The 20,776-nt window shown below is 33.4% G+C and overlaps 1 protein-coding gene across 2 annotated transcripts in view; it reads left to right on the forward strand.

Moving 5' to 3' along the window:
* The window catches only part of LOC126769336 (protein sprint), a 216,376-nt gene that overhangs the window by 73,721 nt on the left and 121,879 nt on the right, over window positions 1-20,776 (forward strand). The gene's annotated exons all lie outside the window — the stretch shown is intronic.

A 20,776-nucleotide genomic window follows, 5' to 3' on the forward strand; every position in this document is an offset into this window, starting at 1 on the left:
ATTACAATTATTTTTAAATTATTAAAATGCTATTTCTATTATCGCTTAGTCATAAGTTGGGCCGAGATATTTGAATAACGTGATTAAGACGTTTGCCGAAATTTCATGCAAATTATTGTCATTTAGTGAAATTAATCTCTATTTATCTAAATGCCTATTTTATTAGCTTTAAATATTTAAAAACACGTCAGACTAGAATGAATGACTGAATGAATTTATAGTCACTTGGGATGATGTAACGGACCTGCAACGACACCCTACACATCCAAACATGTTCAGGCATTTAAAAGATTTGGTGGAATAAAGTCACACTCATACATACATACATACATGAACATACATAAAACAATACGCTCCTTTTTTGGGCAGTCCTGTAATGAATAAACAGTTCGCAATAATACATTTACATACTAAGGTATACACATGTGTGTTACATAACTCAATGGTACATGAGCTAACGTCTTGGTGCAATGCCTGTCAATTTCCATTATCTTTTATTCTTCATCGATTCCAGCGTTAGTCATTTTAATTGTGATGAGATGATATTTTACATGTTTTACGACATTTGACAGTTAAATAAAAAGAAAATGCGGATTAATGTATGTTTAAGTGTAATATTTTTAACACAAATTAAAAAAACTGGTTATAATCAACGACAATAGCAATATTATTTCATCAATAAATTTGCGGATATATACCAGTATATTGTTATAATTTTAGCCAAAAATATTTTTATGAATACTGCGCAAAATAAAACGCATTGGAATTCGAAATTTAAAATAAGTTATTTTTATGACTTATACAGGAATAAGGAATGCGTGAAAAAACGTTAAAACAAGATTATAGTTTACGACTAAAGCCCACAGTGATTAGACGAGTACAGGAGTCCGTAACAAAAGAGGGTCAATCCCTATCATTTACTAGCAAACCGGTCACGCACAGCGCTTTTTGCCAACTCCGCAACTTGGCAAAGCTAAACAATTATGCTGTATAAATGCAACATGTATTTTAAATAACATAGAAGGTTGTATAACATTTATAAATAGTGTTGGTATCAACGTGTAATTACACCAAAGAGTCAAGTGTCTATATGTATTTTATTTGTAAAAGATAAAACGTGAGATATCTTCTCTTTTTTTCAATACACTATCTTTTAATGATACAGTAACAGCCTGTTAATGTCCCACTGCTGGGCTAAGGCCTCCTCTCCCTTTTGAGGAGAAGGTTTGGAGCTTATTCTACCACGCAGCTCCAATGCGGGTTGGTAGAATACACATGTGACAGAATTTCAATGAAATAAGACACATGCAGGTTTCCTCACGATGTTTTCCTTCACCGTCAAGCACGAGATGAATTATAAACACAAATTAAGCACATGAAAATTCAGTGGTGCTTGCCCGGGTTTGAACCCACGATCATCGGTTAAGATTCACGCGTTCTTACCACTAGGCCATCTCGACTTTTAATGATAGTGATTACTAAAAAGTGATACAATACAAATTCCATTTAAATAAAAAAAATCTATTTATTATTTCCTTAAAAGAATCCTAGTCAGCGTTAAAATGATTGTATATAATTATTTAATTATTTTTTTTTTATCGAAACATACCAATATATATATTCCCCAATAAGCTCCGCAGAACTATCTAATATACTAATCTACTTTTGTACACATATCAAAACTTCTCAAAAAAGGGAGAGGAGGCCTTAGCCCAGCAGTAGGACATTCACAGGCTGTTACTGTACTATTACAGAAGTTTATTGCAGTTATTTTACATAAATAAAAATGAACATTTGTATGAACATTTTTATAAACATATGCGTTCCTAAACCACTAATGCAATTGTGATATAACTTTGTTAATTGATCTAAGCGTACGCCTGCAAAGACTTTTAGCCCAAAAAATCAAGATGTTTTCTTTATAGGTTTGCCTTAAACATAAACGTTCTATGTAGACAATTATTCGAGCCGTGCTCGAGCCGAGACGGATACCCTTCATACATATAACAAATGCACACATGCAAATTACATATATTGTAGGAGGTACTTACAAATTGGTAAATACCGTCTTATCCGTTTCGAAATGTCACTGACGTCATACATAAGTCACCGTGGTTTACGGTACGCAGTGCGAAATCTCTCTTTCCAACTATATAAAAGTTATATATGTATATATAATGATCACACCTATTAAGAAAATTTTATTTTGCCACATATTACGAAAGCATTAAGGTTGCCTTAATGTTGCAAAAATAAAGTAAATAAGCAACGGTAACAATATATGCAGGTTGGCTCACAATGTTTGTCTGTTGCTGCCGAGCACGAGATGAATTATAAACACAAATTAAGCACATGAAATGTGGTGTGCTTGGCCGCGTTTGAACACGCTATCTTCGATTAAGATTCACGAGCTCTAGCCACTGAACTGCACGTAGGCACTTATTGATCACACAATAATAAACTGTTTTGGAACGTAGACTTACTATGGTTTAGGTTAGTAAAAATAAAATTTAATCAAATTCATATAATCGTTTGAACACACTCCCAATTAGTATCAGCTTCAACCTTTTCAAGTGAACAAAAATCCACGATTGCGTGCGTATTTGACAATTTATCCGCGGCGAAACTTTTTCAATTGCCTCATTATTTAATTTTCAATGTCGGTCAATAAACTTTGTATTGTGTTATTGTGTTACATACATCACTATCTTAAATGATAGTGAAATTATAAGGAAAACGATAATGTACTACGACCTTGAGTGATAATCTTTAGTATTGTTTAACAATATATAGGATTTTTGTATAAAATGTTCAATAACTTTAAATGAAAAATATATAAGACGTATTAAATTAAAAATTCATTGATTCATTGGGTCGTTACATAATCATATGTTGAACGTAAGGGGCGTAAAACACGGCCTAATTCGTGTATAATAAATTGTATTAATATTAATTGTTGTTTATTCTGTGAATTAACCACTTCAAATCTTACAGCACTGTATAATTGAAAGTCTACGAATACGATATTCATTTCAATCATATCAGCTCGTGCCATTTTTTAAAGAAAGAGAGAGAAAACAACACAGTGATCCTTTGAATTAGATTACAGTTTTAATTTGAGTTTAGGATCTTAAGAAAATATTAAGTATTTACGCATCCTCAATTGGATTCTCACTGTTTAAAACGTAACTTTTCAAAAGCAATATATATAAGAATTAGTCCTCATTACGATTCAAGATTATTTCATACCAAATTTTCAATTTACTTTCATATTTATAACATAAGTATATATAAATTTTGTTTTTATTTAATTTTCGATTAAAAAATATTTAAAAAGTTAGGTATCTATTTTAAACTTCACATTTTAAATGATGATTTAACCTTTTAATAGGTAACTTTCCTACTTGTCCGGTGTTTGACTTTAGTCATACGTCCATTTACTTCCTATACATCTAGTTAACCTCTGCTATGGCGTGAACTATCCTATAAGGTTAACAAGGAAGTTTTGAGATAAGCATAATTAAGTATTGAATGAGAAACTGCGTCGCGATAAGACCATTTTAGTTCGAGCGTTGGAACACATTATTTTAAGGCTTCATTTGAAAAATATAGTAGTAATAATATAACACATTAAAACAGGACAATGATACACAAAGTGCTTAATGACCGTTACATAAAGATAATGAGATACTAATGAATATTGTTTTTTAAAACAAAGTTTAATATTGAAGAATATTGTTTTTTAAGTTTACTTCTTAATAATAAGTTGAGTTTTATAAATTTATAAAAGAAGATAATGTGATAATACCAAAAACTAATTGTTAGGGTCATTGACTTAACTTTTTTTTTTATAGAATAGGATGAAAGACGAGCATATGGACCACCTGATAGTAAGTGGTCACAAACACCCTTAGACATTGGCATTGTAAGAAATGTCAATCATCGCTTACATATCCAATGCGCCACCAACCTTGGGAACTAAGATTTTATGTCCCTTGTGCCTGTAATTACACTGGCTCACTCACCCTTCAAACCGGAACACAACAATACCAAGTACTGCTATTTTTCGGTAGAATATCTGATGAGTGGGTGGTACCTACCCAGACGAGCTTGCACAAAGCCCTACCACCAGTTGTATTGTGTTATTTGTATATGACTAGCTGAGAAGTTCACTAATTGGAATATTTGTTTAAATATATTAAAATATATTTTGTATAGTTCGTTTGCAATTCGCTTATTCGTTGAGTCGTTCCTTTAATCCTCAAATGCGATTCCTTACAGTCAATACCAAAATAAATAGATAGTAAAAAATGTTTACAGTTTTATTTATATTTGTAAACAAGTGTGCACACTTATGTTTTATGAACTGAATTATATTTCTTTTGAGAAAAAGAATACTGAGTTTCTTGTCGATTTCTGTTCATAGAAATGACACTTTAAACTGGTGATAGCTTTCAATTTAATAATATAACTGACGATTTAAAAGTCAACATTCAAGATGTCGCGCAAGTCTTCGTGAATAAAGAATATTATGATCTTGATACATAAGATAATGGGTAGAAAAATTTACATACAGAAAATCGAACTGTAGTAATTTATGTACAAAAAATGTAAGGTAAAATGTAAAGCAAAACCAGGATGTAAATAATTATCATTTTCCTTACGACCTACCAATAAAGTTATTGACTCCTATATCCTCCTCCTTTATATTATTTAATGACTATGCTTTTCACCATTCATTTTATGTAGTCTCCTCGGTTAGACTGCGGTGTTTATATAGCCCAAGTTTTGTCCGCACTCCATTAAAACTTTTCGAAACTATACGTTTTAACTGTTTTTACGGAGTAAGGATCGCTTCGCTTCAAAACTCGGACCTAAGTTATATTTCAAAAGCTAGTTATCGAGAAATTTACGGTTGTTAGTGAAATAATTAGGACTTCAGTTAGTTTTTCAATAGACTACTCATTATTGAAAAACCGGAATAACGAATTAATATTCTACCGCAAAACAGCAGTACCAAGTACTGCTGTATTGTTGTGTTCCAGTTTGAAGGGTGAGTGAACCAGTGTAATTTCAGGCACAAGGTACATAACATCTTAGTCTATGGGCGTTGTGACCACTTACCATCAGGTGGCCCATATGCTCGTCCGCCTTCCTATTCTATAAAAAAAAAACTAGTGTGCAGTTATGACGGTAAATGTATATAACGAGTATTCAAAAAAGAGCTACGAGTATTAAAGGCAGGAAAGATAGTAAATATCTTTCCTGCCTTTGAGACGAGCTGGCCCAGCTAAAACACGTTAATCTAAATAATCTACATATCCAACATAAAAAATAAGTATGAAATGAAAGAATTTACACGAAAAGGGATCTAAAAGGTTGTATACGAACTATAAAGTAATAAAAACCAAGCGATATTTGCGGGAAAGTGTAAATAGTAACTTACGACAAATATTAATCTTGCTAAACTGCCTAAGTTTTCCCATCTATCTAAAAACGTGATGAAATTTGATCCTTGTGGCTATTGCAATAAGAACTAACTGGGTAGTTATACTTTAGAAAATCTCGCAACTTTGATAATATGACCAAAGTTTGTTGACATACACGTTTAAAGAGACTTATTATGTTGGATACTTAATTTAGGGCTAAGATTAATACTTTGTCTACGACAGAGAAGCGAAAATATTTTGAAATATTATGTGGTAAGTTATAATTAAAAACGATTTTGGAATTAATATTCTAAATACTTTAATGGTAGAGTAAGCAAGTTAGTTAGGTTAAAAGCATGGATAGCAAGATTTATTTATTAAAAGGGACTTTGTACTTGTTTGTTTTCAATTTCCATTCTTATTCCAAGTGTTTTATAGTTGATCTTCGATCTAATGGTTAGCTTATATGGCTACAATATCCGAGGAAGCTATGTTCGTTCTCCTGTCAGGTCAATAAATTATGAAATATTCATCAATAGTTTAATTTGATTTGAGCGAAGTTACGAATATTGTTAAATTAAACCTGTACCTTTCTCATTATATCCTTTATGTTAAATAATTATTTATGCAATAAAATGTTAAAAAAATATACCAATATTAAGAAATATTAATGAAGAAAGCAAATTATGACGAGACCTTGGGTATTTATGAGAATTGAATTTAATGTTAAATATCCACAAATTTTAGGTCAATTGTTATTTAAAGTCGATAAATATATATAAATGATATTTTTCGTAAACTTAAAATGTTTATATTGAGCTGAACTCAGTAACAGATAAATTAGTACGTTTATTTAAAAGTTTTTAACATTCAAAATTATTTTATTATTATCATTCTTTTTTTTTTATTAATAAATAATAAATAAGTAATGTTTGTACTGATACGATATTATCAACAATTTAGAGGAATTAGTCTTACTTATTCTGTGTCTTCGATTTTAATTAAATAATTTTATTTAAATTAATTGATATAAAAATTGATAAATTTGTCCATATGTATCGTTTAATCACTCTGTATACCGGAGATTACGAAACCGTTAGAGTTTTGATAAAAGTATTATAATTATCTATTATATAAAAAAAACAAGGACAAAATGATTCAGTACCTTTTTCTTTTGTGTTTTTTAATCGATTTTCTTTTTCATTTGCTGATTATACCTATAAAAAAAAAAATGTTCGTAATATACAGAAATTCAGTTTTATCTCAAATTTTTCAAAAATATATAGTCTAATTTCGAACACTGGACACTAGTTAACATAAACAAGAACATATGCACACATATAATAATTTTATTTAATTTAATTCATTTAATACTTGTTTCATTATAATTTGCCAACATTTATTGCTTTAATGTTAAACACTGATAATAACTACGCCGACTCCTTTAAATTCGTATTTTATTATGTAGTTGTGACTGTTTCGATCGATATCGTTTATGGAGATACAATTTTTCTCCAATTACATTTATTTTGCGTAATTATCTCATATCTTGATTTAGAGTGTAAACTATTAAATACTAAATTTTATTGAAATGTGATTTGTGTTTTATTTGTAACATACTGACAGAAACAGAAACATACCCAAAGCGCTTGCGTAGTTTCTTCTACACATAATAAATAGATTCTCTTGACCGAATTTCGACCAAAGCGCTGGCTGTCATTCCCAATACAGATTAGCTAACTAAGCAGGTAATGTTATAATTAACAAGTTTGTGGAATAACACATGTGCAATGTATATACAAATTTCTAACTTCTTATAAGTGATAGGAATCCATGGGACAGATATCTGGCTGGAAAGAGATCAGATGATTTGCTATTAACTATTTTCCTTTGTTAGTTATGAAACTTTTACATTTTTTTTTAAATGCGAACGTTGTAACAACGTAAATTTTCAAATTTATTTGTACCAAATATTTACATACGACCGGTAATGATTTGGCCTTTTGAATCAAATCAATTTGAACATTCTTTTTAAAGAATACTGTAATAGTAAATAAAACGGATGACTGGAGGAATTATTACTGAATAATAAAGATTTTGTTTTATATATGTATATAAATATTATTTTTTTATACTATTTTACATTAATGAGGTGGAAATAGTTGTCTTTTGCTATTCAGAAAATGTTTTAGAGCTTCGAGCGAAATTCAAAGCACATGGAAAAAATCTGCCGATTCCGTAGGTTTGCTCACCACATTTTGTTTCATCGTCGAGGACGAGGTGAATTATAAACACAATTTAGAGACGTATAAAATCAGCGGTGATTACCCGGATATAAACCTATGATTGAAGATTACGTTAAAAAATATTCATAAATAAGGCTCGAAGAGTTTGGAGTTTCGTTGATGTTCATACAGGATACGTACCTACATATAATTGTCTGACATTTTTAAATATCTATTTTTGTGAAATTACTTTCCTAAAAGCGTTTGTAAGTGTTAACGAAGTATATTTTAATTTTTATCTTCGACTACGACCTAAGGATTATATAAAAAATCATTAATTTATGTAGAACATCGAACTAATTATTTACGAGTGTTATTTAATTACAAAGAACAATATTGCACGTAATAGTTCACTGTAATACAGAGTAGAAGATAGTTACCGTCGGTGACAAATGTTGAAACCTCGTGGAATATTAGTGGAACTATGCTCTACGCATTATGGTTTTCGTCCCCCGTACATTGTAACCGAATTAACTGTACATATGCATCATATTGTGTGGTAAATGAAAGGAATTTATATTAAAGGGATGAATTCAATGCATTTATGCGCATATTAATTTTGTTATTGCAGATATGTACATTACATTGTCATCTTCGTAAGAATTTGTGCTTTGGGTATTAATATTTTTTTTTATAGAATAGGAAGGCGGACGAGCATATGGGCCACCTGATGGTAAGTGGTCACCAACGCCCATATACATTGGCATTGTAAGAAATGTTAACCATCGCTTACATCACCAATGCGCCACCAACCTTGGGAACTAAGATGTTATGTCCCTTGTGCCTGTAATTACACTGGCTCACTCACCCTTCAAACCGGAACACAACAATACCAAGTACTGCTGTTTTGCGGTAGAATATCTGATGAGTGGGTGGTACCTACCCAGACGAGCTTGCACAAAGAACTACCACCAGTTTATCCGCCCTAGTTTCTCATGCGTATATAATTTTTTAATTTATTTATGTGGGATTACCAACATGACATACATTAATATGTAATTAAAAATTAACAGTTTACAATTTAATAGGTCTAAGGGTGAACGTTGTCGTACTTTTACGTAGCCACGATATGCAATCAGTACAAGTTTAACACGTATTATTGATGCAGCTTAAATTTATTGTGAAAGCTGAAGTATATGTAGTAGATAAGCGAAAACCAAGCTCTGACAGTACGAATTGTGTTAAGTCTAGATAAAGGCATATACATATTTAACACAACTTTAATTATTATTTGAATAAGATATTAAATAATATATTTTTCATTTTTTTTAACGCTATCCCGATTTTACATTTATTTATTTTCTTAGTAGTATTTACCTACTCGTAATACTTTAGTTGTTTAGCTTAAAATATAAACTGATAAACTTTATAAAGTTTTTAACGTGTATATTTTTGCTTTGTTTTAAACACTGTTTATATAAGTAAATGATATAAACAGTAGCTCAGACGCACAGCTGGCAGGACATGGCGCAAGTGAAGGCACCCACGCGTTATAATGTCGGAATAAGCTGTGATGAAATAAATGACAATTGATGCTGAATGTATTCAAATAACTTATTATATCCATGGAGGTATATATTGTGAATAAATTAGTCACTTGCTATTTAAAAATATAAGTGTTAGTAAAAAAAATGTTGTTTTCTAAATCACAGTACCAACGTTTTATCTACTGAGTAATTAATAAAAGAACTTTCTCCTCTTTTGCGGATTGGTTGATATAAGCCTTAGTAAAAAAAATCTCTACGGAGTATATATTGTTCCTTTCGACTTTCACTAATACAAGGACTTAAAAAAAATTAACTGACATCAAACTGAAGATGACCAACGCACCGATATTCTGCTTAATAACATTTGTAATTTCTTGGTTCAAATACATTTGAACGAAATAATCATTAAAATTGTGCTTCGAAATATAAATGGTCATCGATCGATCATTACTGTTAAATATCAAAATAATTAAATGTCAGCAGAAATATACAGTAAATTAAAATTATTTAGTATGCAGTTGTGTTATGTTCTAAATTAGCTTTACTGCGAATTCGCCACTCAGTCGTTCATTCGACTGCAGTTTAATTATGCAGTCTAAATTAAAATACTCTATGCATATTAAACTAAAATGCGCTACTTTATAGAAATATTATAGCACTTACTAATGGAGCATAATTTATTCCTGCCAGACTTATTAGATATTTTAATTTTATCATATCTGTTTATCTTAGTTTCATTTTCATAAATATGAAATACTTTGAGTATAATGATCTTTTATATAATTTATTTTATAGTACCTTTAGTGTTTTCTAATTTTAATTTAATATGTCACCAAGTTTGTTACGTAAAGCCCCTCATCCAGCTTATATAAACACGTAAGTTCAATACTGTAGTTTATGTTTCTAAAACTAACACGAGCGAGTAGGCCGTAAATAGTTTAATGGAGAGCCCTGAAGTTAGTACTTGGGGACCGGCTGGACGTGGAAATACCTTTTGAATTTGAACTTAGATTTGGCTGAACTATATTCTTCATTAATGTTATTTTATTCCTGCCTAGATTCGAAAATATTATTCTCATTTCAATGATTAGTTCACATGAACATTTATAATTAAGTTTTTCTTTTGTTGTTTGACCTAGTAGTATGTGCAATTGGCTGCTTCGCTAACAGTCATAGGTTCGATTGTGCTAATGACATTTCATTTTAAAGGAAAATCAAATATGACTCGTTGTCGAGATGTATAGGCTTGTTCCGTGCGTTTTTCCGAATTCCCAAAATAATTTTGTTCAATGGTTGAATATGAAGCGTTTATTAATCATCGTAGTTTCAAACATTTTCAATCAAGTACAATTACGTATTATACCCTAAGTTGGAGTACTAAAACTTAGTTAACGCAATAATTATAATTAAATGAAGTATTATTTAGTCAACATAGACTGCGGCGTCTATGCTAAGCATAAACAATACGGCATTTGACCAAACCAATATCTAAGGGCAGGTTGTAAATAGTTTAGCTGGGATCTGCAGTTAGTCGGCGCGTTGGAACTTACTGAACGACCGGCACCTGTCCGAAATGGCTTCGGAGTTAATTACTTGAATAATTGGATTGTTTCAAATACTTGCGAATATTCGTTGCATCTCTATCAATAAACTTTAAACCAACAGAGACTATATGGCTTGTAAATAATGGTAATATTTACTTATTTCTGTACTCATAATTCAAATATATTATTAAAACATAAGCCGCTATTATTGATTAAATTAGTCTAATCTCTAAAGTACAGGATAGTAGGAAGGATGCAAGACAGAATTTCTATCTAAATATACTTGTTTAAATTAGAATTCAAGGCAAGCACTTTTTTCCCTTTTTCTGACATGTTTTTATTTTTTATGGCAATTTCACGTATAGCAGAGACAAACATATAAATATAATACACAATAAAATTGCAGCAGTTTCTTATGAGAAACAATTCTATCGAAGAAAATTATCAACGCAAGTGTCAAAATAAATAACTTTACTCTCTATTACTCTGCATTGCTGTACTCCGGTTTGAAGGAGCTAGTGTAATTACAGACACAACATATATAAATCTTAGATTCCATGGTATTACCCATGTAAGGAATGGCTTATATTTATTGCAGTGCAAATGTCCATGAAGACGGTGACACATTTAGTTGTCTACCTTCCTAAGATCAATTATAAAGCCTACCCGTTCTGTTTGCCCTCTGTTTTAAATAATGATAAAGCGATACAAAACATGATTACATGTACACTTATAATTTTATATTTTAACTTATTATCTCGTGAACATTAAGATGTACCTATTTTTATTGACAAATGATTTCTTAATAAGCAATCCAAAATCATCAATGAATTAAAAAAATATATTGTTACGTGTACAACACCAAAGCCAGTTTAATAACTATTAAGATACATACATACAGTTCATCAAATACACGTACTTTTTCGCAATTCTTTAAATACAAAAATTATGAATAATGAAGTAACTTCTGTCTGCTCTTAATTTTTAAAAGCAGTAGTGGTAAGTAATGAATTACCAACATGCCAATTTCTTACTTCTGGTTTCAGCTTCGTTTCTTTTTTTTAGGTTTGGAGCTTATTCCACTATGCTTATTCAATGCGGGTTGGTGGATACATACATATGTAGCAGATACTCATCTGACACATGCAGGTTTTCTCACGATGTGAGATGACTTATAAACATAGTCTTTCTAATGATGTAAATACGTGCTGAAATATTTGTATATTGATAGAGTTACATAATTAACGTTTATCATTTTATACTCTATATTTTAATTTATATTCAATCCTGAGTTAATTCCTCAAAAACAATTAAAATCATTTAATTTTGTGTTTGTCATTTATTCTTAAATACACATTAGCGGCAACTTGTCATCTCGTGCACATAATGAACGACTCGTCAATTAGACTCGAGTCCAGTATGTATTTTGTTCTCATATGAGTATTCCTAAAGTTTTATATATTCTTATATGTCAATTTAAAAATATAAGCTCGAAATAACAGACACACCAAACTATTAAACTCAATTAGGATAATAGAAAGATACACTAAAGACAGAACAACGCGGCTGTGAAGATTTAAAAGTGTCATTAAAAATATGAAGTATACACAGCTTTTGTTTTCGAATTGAAATAAGTTTTTTGTAAAATGTAAATTATTATTCAACTATGTTATGCCTGAGATTAGCGCAAATGTATGTACAAAAATAAGAACCCTAATTTATAAAATTTATTGTTATTTAGAATGTGAATACTTTCTAAATAAAGAATATTCAAAGGAGAAAAAAATGCTTAATAATTTAAGGAAATAAACATTAATAAAAATACCTTTCACAATAACATAATAAAGTATCCCCCCGACCGACGCGACATCCCAAAATACAAATAAATTAAATGAAAAGAAATCTCAGAATCAGGCTCCAGGGCACAACGTAAAAGAAACTTCGCATGCTCGTTAAGTCAGGTGTTCTCAGACGGCCAAGTTTGGCCAATTATAAACAAGAAATTTATGGAGCATTTTGCATGTTCGCTCTTACTTCACTCGGAAAATACGGCAACTAGTGAAATTATTATTTTTTCGTATTTTGTTACTTTAGTTTAATTGGTCCAACTGTTTCGTTCTCATTGTCTACCGTTTTATTTCAATTCTGAAATGTCCACAGTCTATGACTATGATCAAAACACGTATCGATTATTTATTTGTCTATCTACACAAATATAATAGCGTTGCATTTCAACCGCAACAAAGGAAACATGCGTGCGTTTTTACACATACAAGTATGCAGTATGCGTAATTTCTATTGTTTTACTTGCGCGCCGCATCACGTGATGATCGATCTGTGGATGCTTTGTGATACCGGATATTAAATATTTCTCAAAACAACGTTAAAAAAATACATGTACACATTTTTATTTATTAATTTTTAAAAAATGTTTTTTTTTTTAACAAACAGGAATTTATAGAATAAATATATTCTATATTTTTTATAATAAATATGATTGTTCTAGAAGGATTGCTATTCTCAATGTGAAGGAACAGTGGAAGACTTGATAAAATAAAAATCTTCGGCACGGAAATGCTCAGAACAAATAACATTAGTTTTTGCTGGATCTTCTCGGCATTTTACCTTTCACCACCAACTTCTTAAAATAAAATAATAAAGCAAAGAATAATAAAAATATTATTATAAAAATGTTCCTTTTATAATAATATTTATAATTAATAAGTATAATTTATAAGCGCTCGAAAAAAGAGGCAATATTTTAATAACAAGAAACTTTTTCAATATGGCGTCAAATGACTTTATACATCTTGATAATTTCTTAAATGAACTTGACTTGTAACTTTAATTAATAAGAGATTTTTTAACTTATTTCTAATCGAACTTGGTTATTCCTGCGCATTTTCATTTACCCTCTGTCATATATGTCATTTCCCCCTAATTTCAACGCAGTACCTGGAGCGAACGAGCTTCGATTTGCTTCAATAATAATAGATTAGTAATAAAAAATTGTTGTTTTTCTGTGAAAAAAATTGCGTTTTTAGGAAGGACACCTATAAAGCAAAACCTTATCTAAACACAAAAAAAAATCTAATCGTTAGAGCCGCTTCCGAGATACACAAAATTGCCAATATAATTTACGTATTTATATACAACACGAATTACTCCGTCGACACTGAGCGAATAAACTTATGAGCTAACTGCTGGCTGATTTTTTGTCGGATTGCATGCACGGGCGATCTGTCTACATAATAGATAAGTAAATAATAATCAAAATGCTAATCTATCATAGTCGTGAGTTTTGCAATACTTGTTGTGTATATCTTAAGATTGATAGTCATATGTTACAACTGTGTATAGATAAAATAAACACAAATACGAAATTAATTTAATTTGCGCTGAGCATATATTGCTTGTAATTTAAGCGGGTGCCTTCTAATCCTTCTATGTTGGCTTAGGTTGCCCTTCCACACAATAACGGAGAATTTTTTTTGCATAGAAATAGCTTATGAGAAGATATAGGATTTTTATTATTATTTAAAAGCGCTTTACGGCAGAAACGCGAATAAAACTAGTATTGAATAAGTCAAAGATTCGAAATCTCTATCAAAAAATTTCAAACAGGATATGTGACACTATTTTTTTAAATGTTAAATTATACCTCCTGCACATTTAATTTTGTATTTCTCGTTGGTCAAACCTACAAAATTTAAAAGAAAAAGATAGTTATTGCGAGGTAGATAAAGCTTCATATTATGCTTCTAATTAACAGGAGAAGGCGAATTAACGGTAAATTATTATGTTGTTTACAACATCAGCAAGGCAAAATATCGATAAACGATCTCTACCAATTCCCTGAATAGCGAGTGATTGAACTCAATCAAAACCAATTTGGTTAGAATCTGGGTCGTGATTTATCTCAGAGAGTCGCTAAGTATGGCCTTGAGATTAATTGGAAATGAAGGCGCTTTTATGCTCATAGTATATACAAGAACTAGGCAGACGTATACAAAAAGATTATACGCTAAAATATTTTATAATACTATATAATATTTATCATAACATGCAATGCAAGAATAAGGACAACGTGGGATGTTTTTATATAATATGTAAATGTAGGTAAATAATGTATTAGAAATTCGCAATTAGAATTAGCGAAATGAAACAATAACATGTCTGTGAAAATAAAAATAAAATTAATAAAAGTATCCGTATAATACATGTATATGCATACAACATATATTATACATAAAATATTGTACGTATAACTTTTGTTTTAATTGTTTTCAAATAATTGTCTGAATTGTTTTTTTCATATTTTGTCTACGATATAATATCTAAGTTCATCATTATTGCATTGTATTATATTCTTATGATTATAAATCTCCGGTAGATTTTTTTTTTTATATTCGCCGGGAGGGCAAATGACTCTACTCCACCTGTTGGTAAGTGGTAGTAGAGTCCAAACGCGACGACGGCCAGTACAGACGGGAAAAACGTTCTGCACTAGCCGCCTTCGCCTTGCCGGCCCGCAAGGAACCCGGGTTGTAAGAGGAGGGGAACACGTGAGCTGGTAAGGAATTCCATTTTTTGGAAGTGCGACAAAGAAAGGAGTTGCCAAATTTCTTTGTACGCGATGGAATTGATGTCACAGTTAGGCGGTGACATCGAGAACCAGCTCGCGTGGACTTAAGAAGGAAGGGGGAAGCAGGAATTAGAGAGAATAATTCCTCAGAGCACTCGCCGTGATACAGTCGATAGAAAGCGCTCAGTGCTGCTATCTCACGACGCAATTGTAAAGGTTCAAGGGTGTTTGTGACCTTTACGTCGCCAATAATGCGTACGGCACGTCGCTGCAACCGGTCCAAGGCCTCAAGTAGGTACTTAGCGGAGCCATCCCAAAGGTGCGAGCAATATTCCACGCAAGACCGTACCTGTGTTTTGTACAGCAGGCACAGTTGTTGTGGCGTGAAAAAGCGCCGCACCTTGTTCAGAACTCCGAGTTTCCGTGAAGCTGTTTTTATAACAGCCTCGATGTAATCCCTTGGACTAAGGTCGCAGCGAACGTCAATCCCCAGCATGGCGATTTTGCTTTGCATCACCAGCGGAGTACCACAGAGGGAGGGAAGAGGGGAAAATGTTGACTTTTTCGCCGTGAGAGCGCATACCTGTGTTTTCTTGGCATTAAACTCAACAAGATTATCAGAGCCCCATTTGGCGATGAGCTCTAACGTCCTATCGAGTTCAATGACAAGATTCCTCCGCCTCTCCTCAATTTCCGCTCGCCCAGCCACTGCGCGTCCGTGGTAGCCACCATGCACTGTACTATCGTCTGCATAGCAATGTATGTTCCCAAGAGAGAGCATATCATTGATATGCAAAAGAAAGAGTGTGGGAGACAGCACAGATCCCTGGGGGACCCCAGCATTCACTACATAGAATTGTGAAGCGCAACCATCAACTAAAACACGAAGGCTACGCTTGTGTAGGAAGCTGGCAATCCAGGTGCATAGCTGAGCAGGCAGACCATATGCCGGCAGCTTGGAGAGAAGACTTCTGTGCCAGACCCTGTCGAAAGCCTTGGAGATATCGAGGCTGACAACCAACGATTCTCCATGCTTGTCGATAGCTTCACCCCAGAGGTGCGTTACGTACGCTAGAAGATCACCTGTGGACCGTTTTGGTCGAAACCCGTATTGACGATCATTAATTAAAGAGTGATCTTCTAGGTAATGGATCAGTTGGTTGTTTAAAATCCGTTCCATCACCTTACAAAGTACTGAGGTGATAGCTATTGGCCGATAATTTGCCGGGTCAGACCGATCCCCTTTTTTGGGAACCGCTTGCACATTAGCTCTTCTCCAAGCCTCCGGCACACTTCCCGAAGAGAGAGAAAGTTGGAACAGGCGCGTTAACACAGGAGACAGCTCCGCTGCGCACTTCTTCAGCACTATGGCTGGTATTCCATCGGGACCGCTAGCTTTCCGTACATCAAGTGATTGCAGCTCCGCACGCACATCACGTTGCCTGATTTTAATGTCAGGCATCGTATGGCCACATGCAGGTATTGTAGGTGGCAGTGCACTACAATCATCGATGACGGAATTGTCGGCAAAGAGTTTAGCCAGGAGATCAGCTTGCTCTTGCGGACTGTGAGCTAGCGATCCGTCCGGATTTCTGAGCGGTGGCAGCGAAGGTTGGCAGAAATTGTTTTGCACAGACTTGGTCAGACGCCAGAAGCTACGGGAGCCCCTAGGATGCGAAACAAGGTCATGACCAATCTGTACAATGCGCTGTGCATCCGCTCTCGTGTATGCCTTTCTACAGGACTTGGAATTTTTATTATAGTTTGCTTTCAGTGAGTCAATGTTAGATGCCCCGCTAATGCAGCCGTTGATCCACTTGCGATATGCCGCCTGCTTAGCTGATACAGCATCGGCACATTCACGAGTGAACCAACGGTTACGCGTACTCCTACTGACGAGATCTGAGCTAGGAATGTAGTATTCCATTCCCAGCATGATCTCGCCAGCAACAGCAGCGGCACTAGCTGTCGGGTCATTCCCACTGAAGCAACGTTCCTTCCAAGGGACCGACGCATAGTAATCGCGCATACCGTCCCAATCCGCCGACTTATAGTGCCAAACGCGACGTTTGCATACCGCTAGTGGCGGCAGCTTGGCCTGTGGCACTCTGGTAGAAATAAGGCTGTGATCCGAAGAGCCAAGAGGAGCCTGAACCACAACCTGATATTCCACCGAGTGAGAAGTCAGCAGAAGGTCCAGTAGAGAAGGTGCTTGCCCATCAATGTCTGGGATCCTGGTGGGCTGATCAACCAGTTGGGTCAAGTCATGTGTGAGAGCAAAAGCATGAGCAGTCCTTCCAGCATGGTCAGTTTTGAGGGATTTCAACCAGGATTCGTGGTGAGCATTAAAATCCCCCAAAAACACCAATTCCGCGTTAGGAAATTGCTCTTGCGCAGCATCTGCCACCCGACTAAGATGGTCAAATAATCGGCTTGTCTCCAAGTCACCATTGTGGGATCTGTAGAGGCACACGTAGACTCGGCTCTGACGAACCAGGTCCACACGTACCACCAACATAGAGAAGGAGGGGTCCTCCAAGCAGCGCAGTCGGTGACAGCAAACATCCGTCCTGACGAACAAGCATACTCCGGCTTTCGCTTTGAAGTATTATTCAAACGTCTAGCCGGGATAATTAAGGTAGCTGGTATCGGCAGGACGGAGTATTTGTGTCTCCGTGAGAAACAACATTGCTGGCCGTGCTGTCTCAAGATGGTGGTGGACAGCGTTGAGGTTAGTGTGGAGTCCTCGGATGTTAGAGAACTCGACCTCAAACAGCGAGGGTATGATGGGGGTGTGCACCGCTGTACGACCGTTATTTCTGTTTTGTTGCGCCATTTGGGAAAAATAGAATGGAAAAGAGACGTGAAGCGATTTATGACATTTTATAAATATTGTGTAATACTTGAGATAACATATAAAATGAAAATTAGGTCTTAGAACGCTGATAATGAATAAAAATGTTCACTATATATGGAATAGTCTTCTTTCTCTACAAATAGCGAAGACGTCTAAGACTAAGCCCAGCAATGGAACATTCAATTACCTGGTCGTATAAATTCTTACTGTATTCGTCTTTTCTATCTGCGAATAACTAACGAATCCAGGATAAATAAAGATATATCATCTTTATTTATCCTGGATTCGTTTATTGAAATCATTATCATTCAACCCCTAAGACGCTTCGGCCATGCATTCTTCCACAAATATTTGTTTCAATTAGGCTCTTCAAAGACCCCTCTCTCCCCTGTCAAACAAATGCTGATCGTTTTATCAGGAGTGACATTTGCTTATACTTTATAGATAAGATCTTTCTTGTTTGAGCAAAAAATAATTGTCCTTGCATTAATGGTTTATTTCTTCTTATTTATAGTTATCTAGAAAGAAGAAATATAAATTCAAAATATATACAACAACAAAGATACGAGTCGTCAAATGTTTTCGTTTTATTTGCTCATTAAAATAACTTTAACAAAAACACTGGAGAATTTATAATAGTAATATTGCAATTTGGACATTGAAATGACAAAAAAAGTCGTCCCTCGATGGCGCTACTTCAGCTATTATTATTTTTTCCGTCTGCAAAATCCTCTTGACCCGTGACCAGCCTACGACGGCTTTAATTAAACATTTTAATGACTTTGGGAAGATTATTATCAAACGCCTACGTTTTTAGCCGGATAAATGGATTAAGAAATGTCTGGAAAGTTTTCTATGATGAGGTTTCTTCATTTTAAATGGTCGTGAAACTAAAATTTACATTTTAGAAATATTTTTTCATTTAAATAAATTAAGGCATATAGAAAATAGACTAGTAAGTCTTTGAAGAACTTTAAACGAATGACGACGGGAATACATAATTTTAAGAGCTTTAATTTTATCAGACGTTTGATTTCCATTTTAAAACGAAATGTTTTCAAAAAATAAGAAATTAACAACATGAAAACTTACTAACGACTTAATACCTGCAACCTTCACGTAGTTTTGTATTCTGTATACGGTTACGCTATTGGACTGAATGTATATGACTTAAATATATGTCACATTACATTCTCTTATTCCATTTAATTAGGGCTTGCGCAGTGTGGAATATGGACAATCGTCTACCTAAGTAAATGTACTATCTTGCCTTCCTCGGGAACGCTACCATAAAACACACGAGACACACGCGTTGTGTTTGGTTCTATTATTTTTCATTTCCTGAAGAGAGGTCCGCTAAGCCACAAGCAGATTATAGCACGGTAAGGGACACTGGATGCTTATTTCAAAACGATACTACATCCTCTGCAATCCACGTCGAAGATGGCCATCACATCGTTTTAGTTGGTGGTTTTCGCTGGGTGAAAAAAGGATTGGTTCTATTATACTCCGACAGAGCCAGCTTATAACGAGTACATATAACTGTTAGAGTATTTTATTAACTTCTACGATTGACATAAAATAGCCTTAACCTAACAAACTTATTTCCTCTGGATACAAATATAGTAAAGTTTCAAAAAGGCAACATCGTGTTAAAAAATTTATAAGTTTTACAATATACCACGTTGTGCCAGTCGGCAAATCTATTTATTGTCAAAAGTAGTAATGGATTTTGTTTGGCAAGCTGGTTTCAATCCAAAGTCCTTACAATAGCAATCATTTTATTTTGTATTCCCAATTTTCTTACTTTAAACCGAAAATTTAAATTCAATTTAGAATTGTTTGCGTCCCAATAGACGCCTAGCCGTATTTTCTCATATATATGGGTGGCAACGGCTTGCTATGAACAAAGACAAGGCGCTGGCTTGAAGTTGAAAATATTTTTTTTTCCAATTAATATGTTATATAATTTTGGTAGTTTTTATGAAAGTAAATTAATAATAACGCAATATTTTTTCGTTTTTTTCAGGTAGTAAATAATTGTCCATTTCATCTACTTATAAGTAAGTATAAACTTCTAAATAGTTTTATTTTTATTCATAACCTGTAAAGTGATGAAGTTTTTATGTAGGTGTAGCGTTTAAGTGTAAGGTTACTGAAGCATAAAAGTTTAATTTCTGTCACGTACAGACACCGAGTTGTTTGGACTTTAATTAATTTTGTAAAAGTATCATATTTTTTCTTATAACAACTAAAATTCTTTAGTACATGTAATATGTCGATAAATCTTACAAAAAAAAAATATCCTGAAATAAACATGCTTTCTTTCAAATGGATTTTACATGAGTTATAATAACATGCAATTAATTATCTAAGTCTGACTATCTTTTGTCTGAAATGTTTTAAATTATTTCTCTCAGTGTTACTAATGACTATTAGAATTATAATCACTAAGTTCTAAAGGCGCACAAAAGCAAATGAGACGTCTATTTAAGATTGGACGTACGTATGCGCGTACGTAAAACCTAAATATTATCATACAACTTTAGTCCTTAATGAAATGGACTTAAGACAATTATTGGATTACAT

The sequence above is a fragment of the Nymphalis io genome, chromosome 7 (genome assembly GCF_905147045.1).
Source record: "Nymphalis io chromosome 7, ilAglIoxx1.1, whole genome shotgun sequence".
NCBI lineage: Eukaryota > Metazoa > Arthropoda > Insecta > Lepidoptera > Nymphalidae > Nymphalis > Nymphalis io.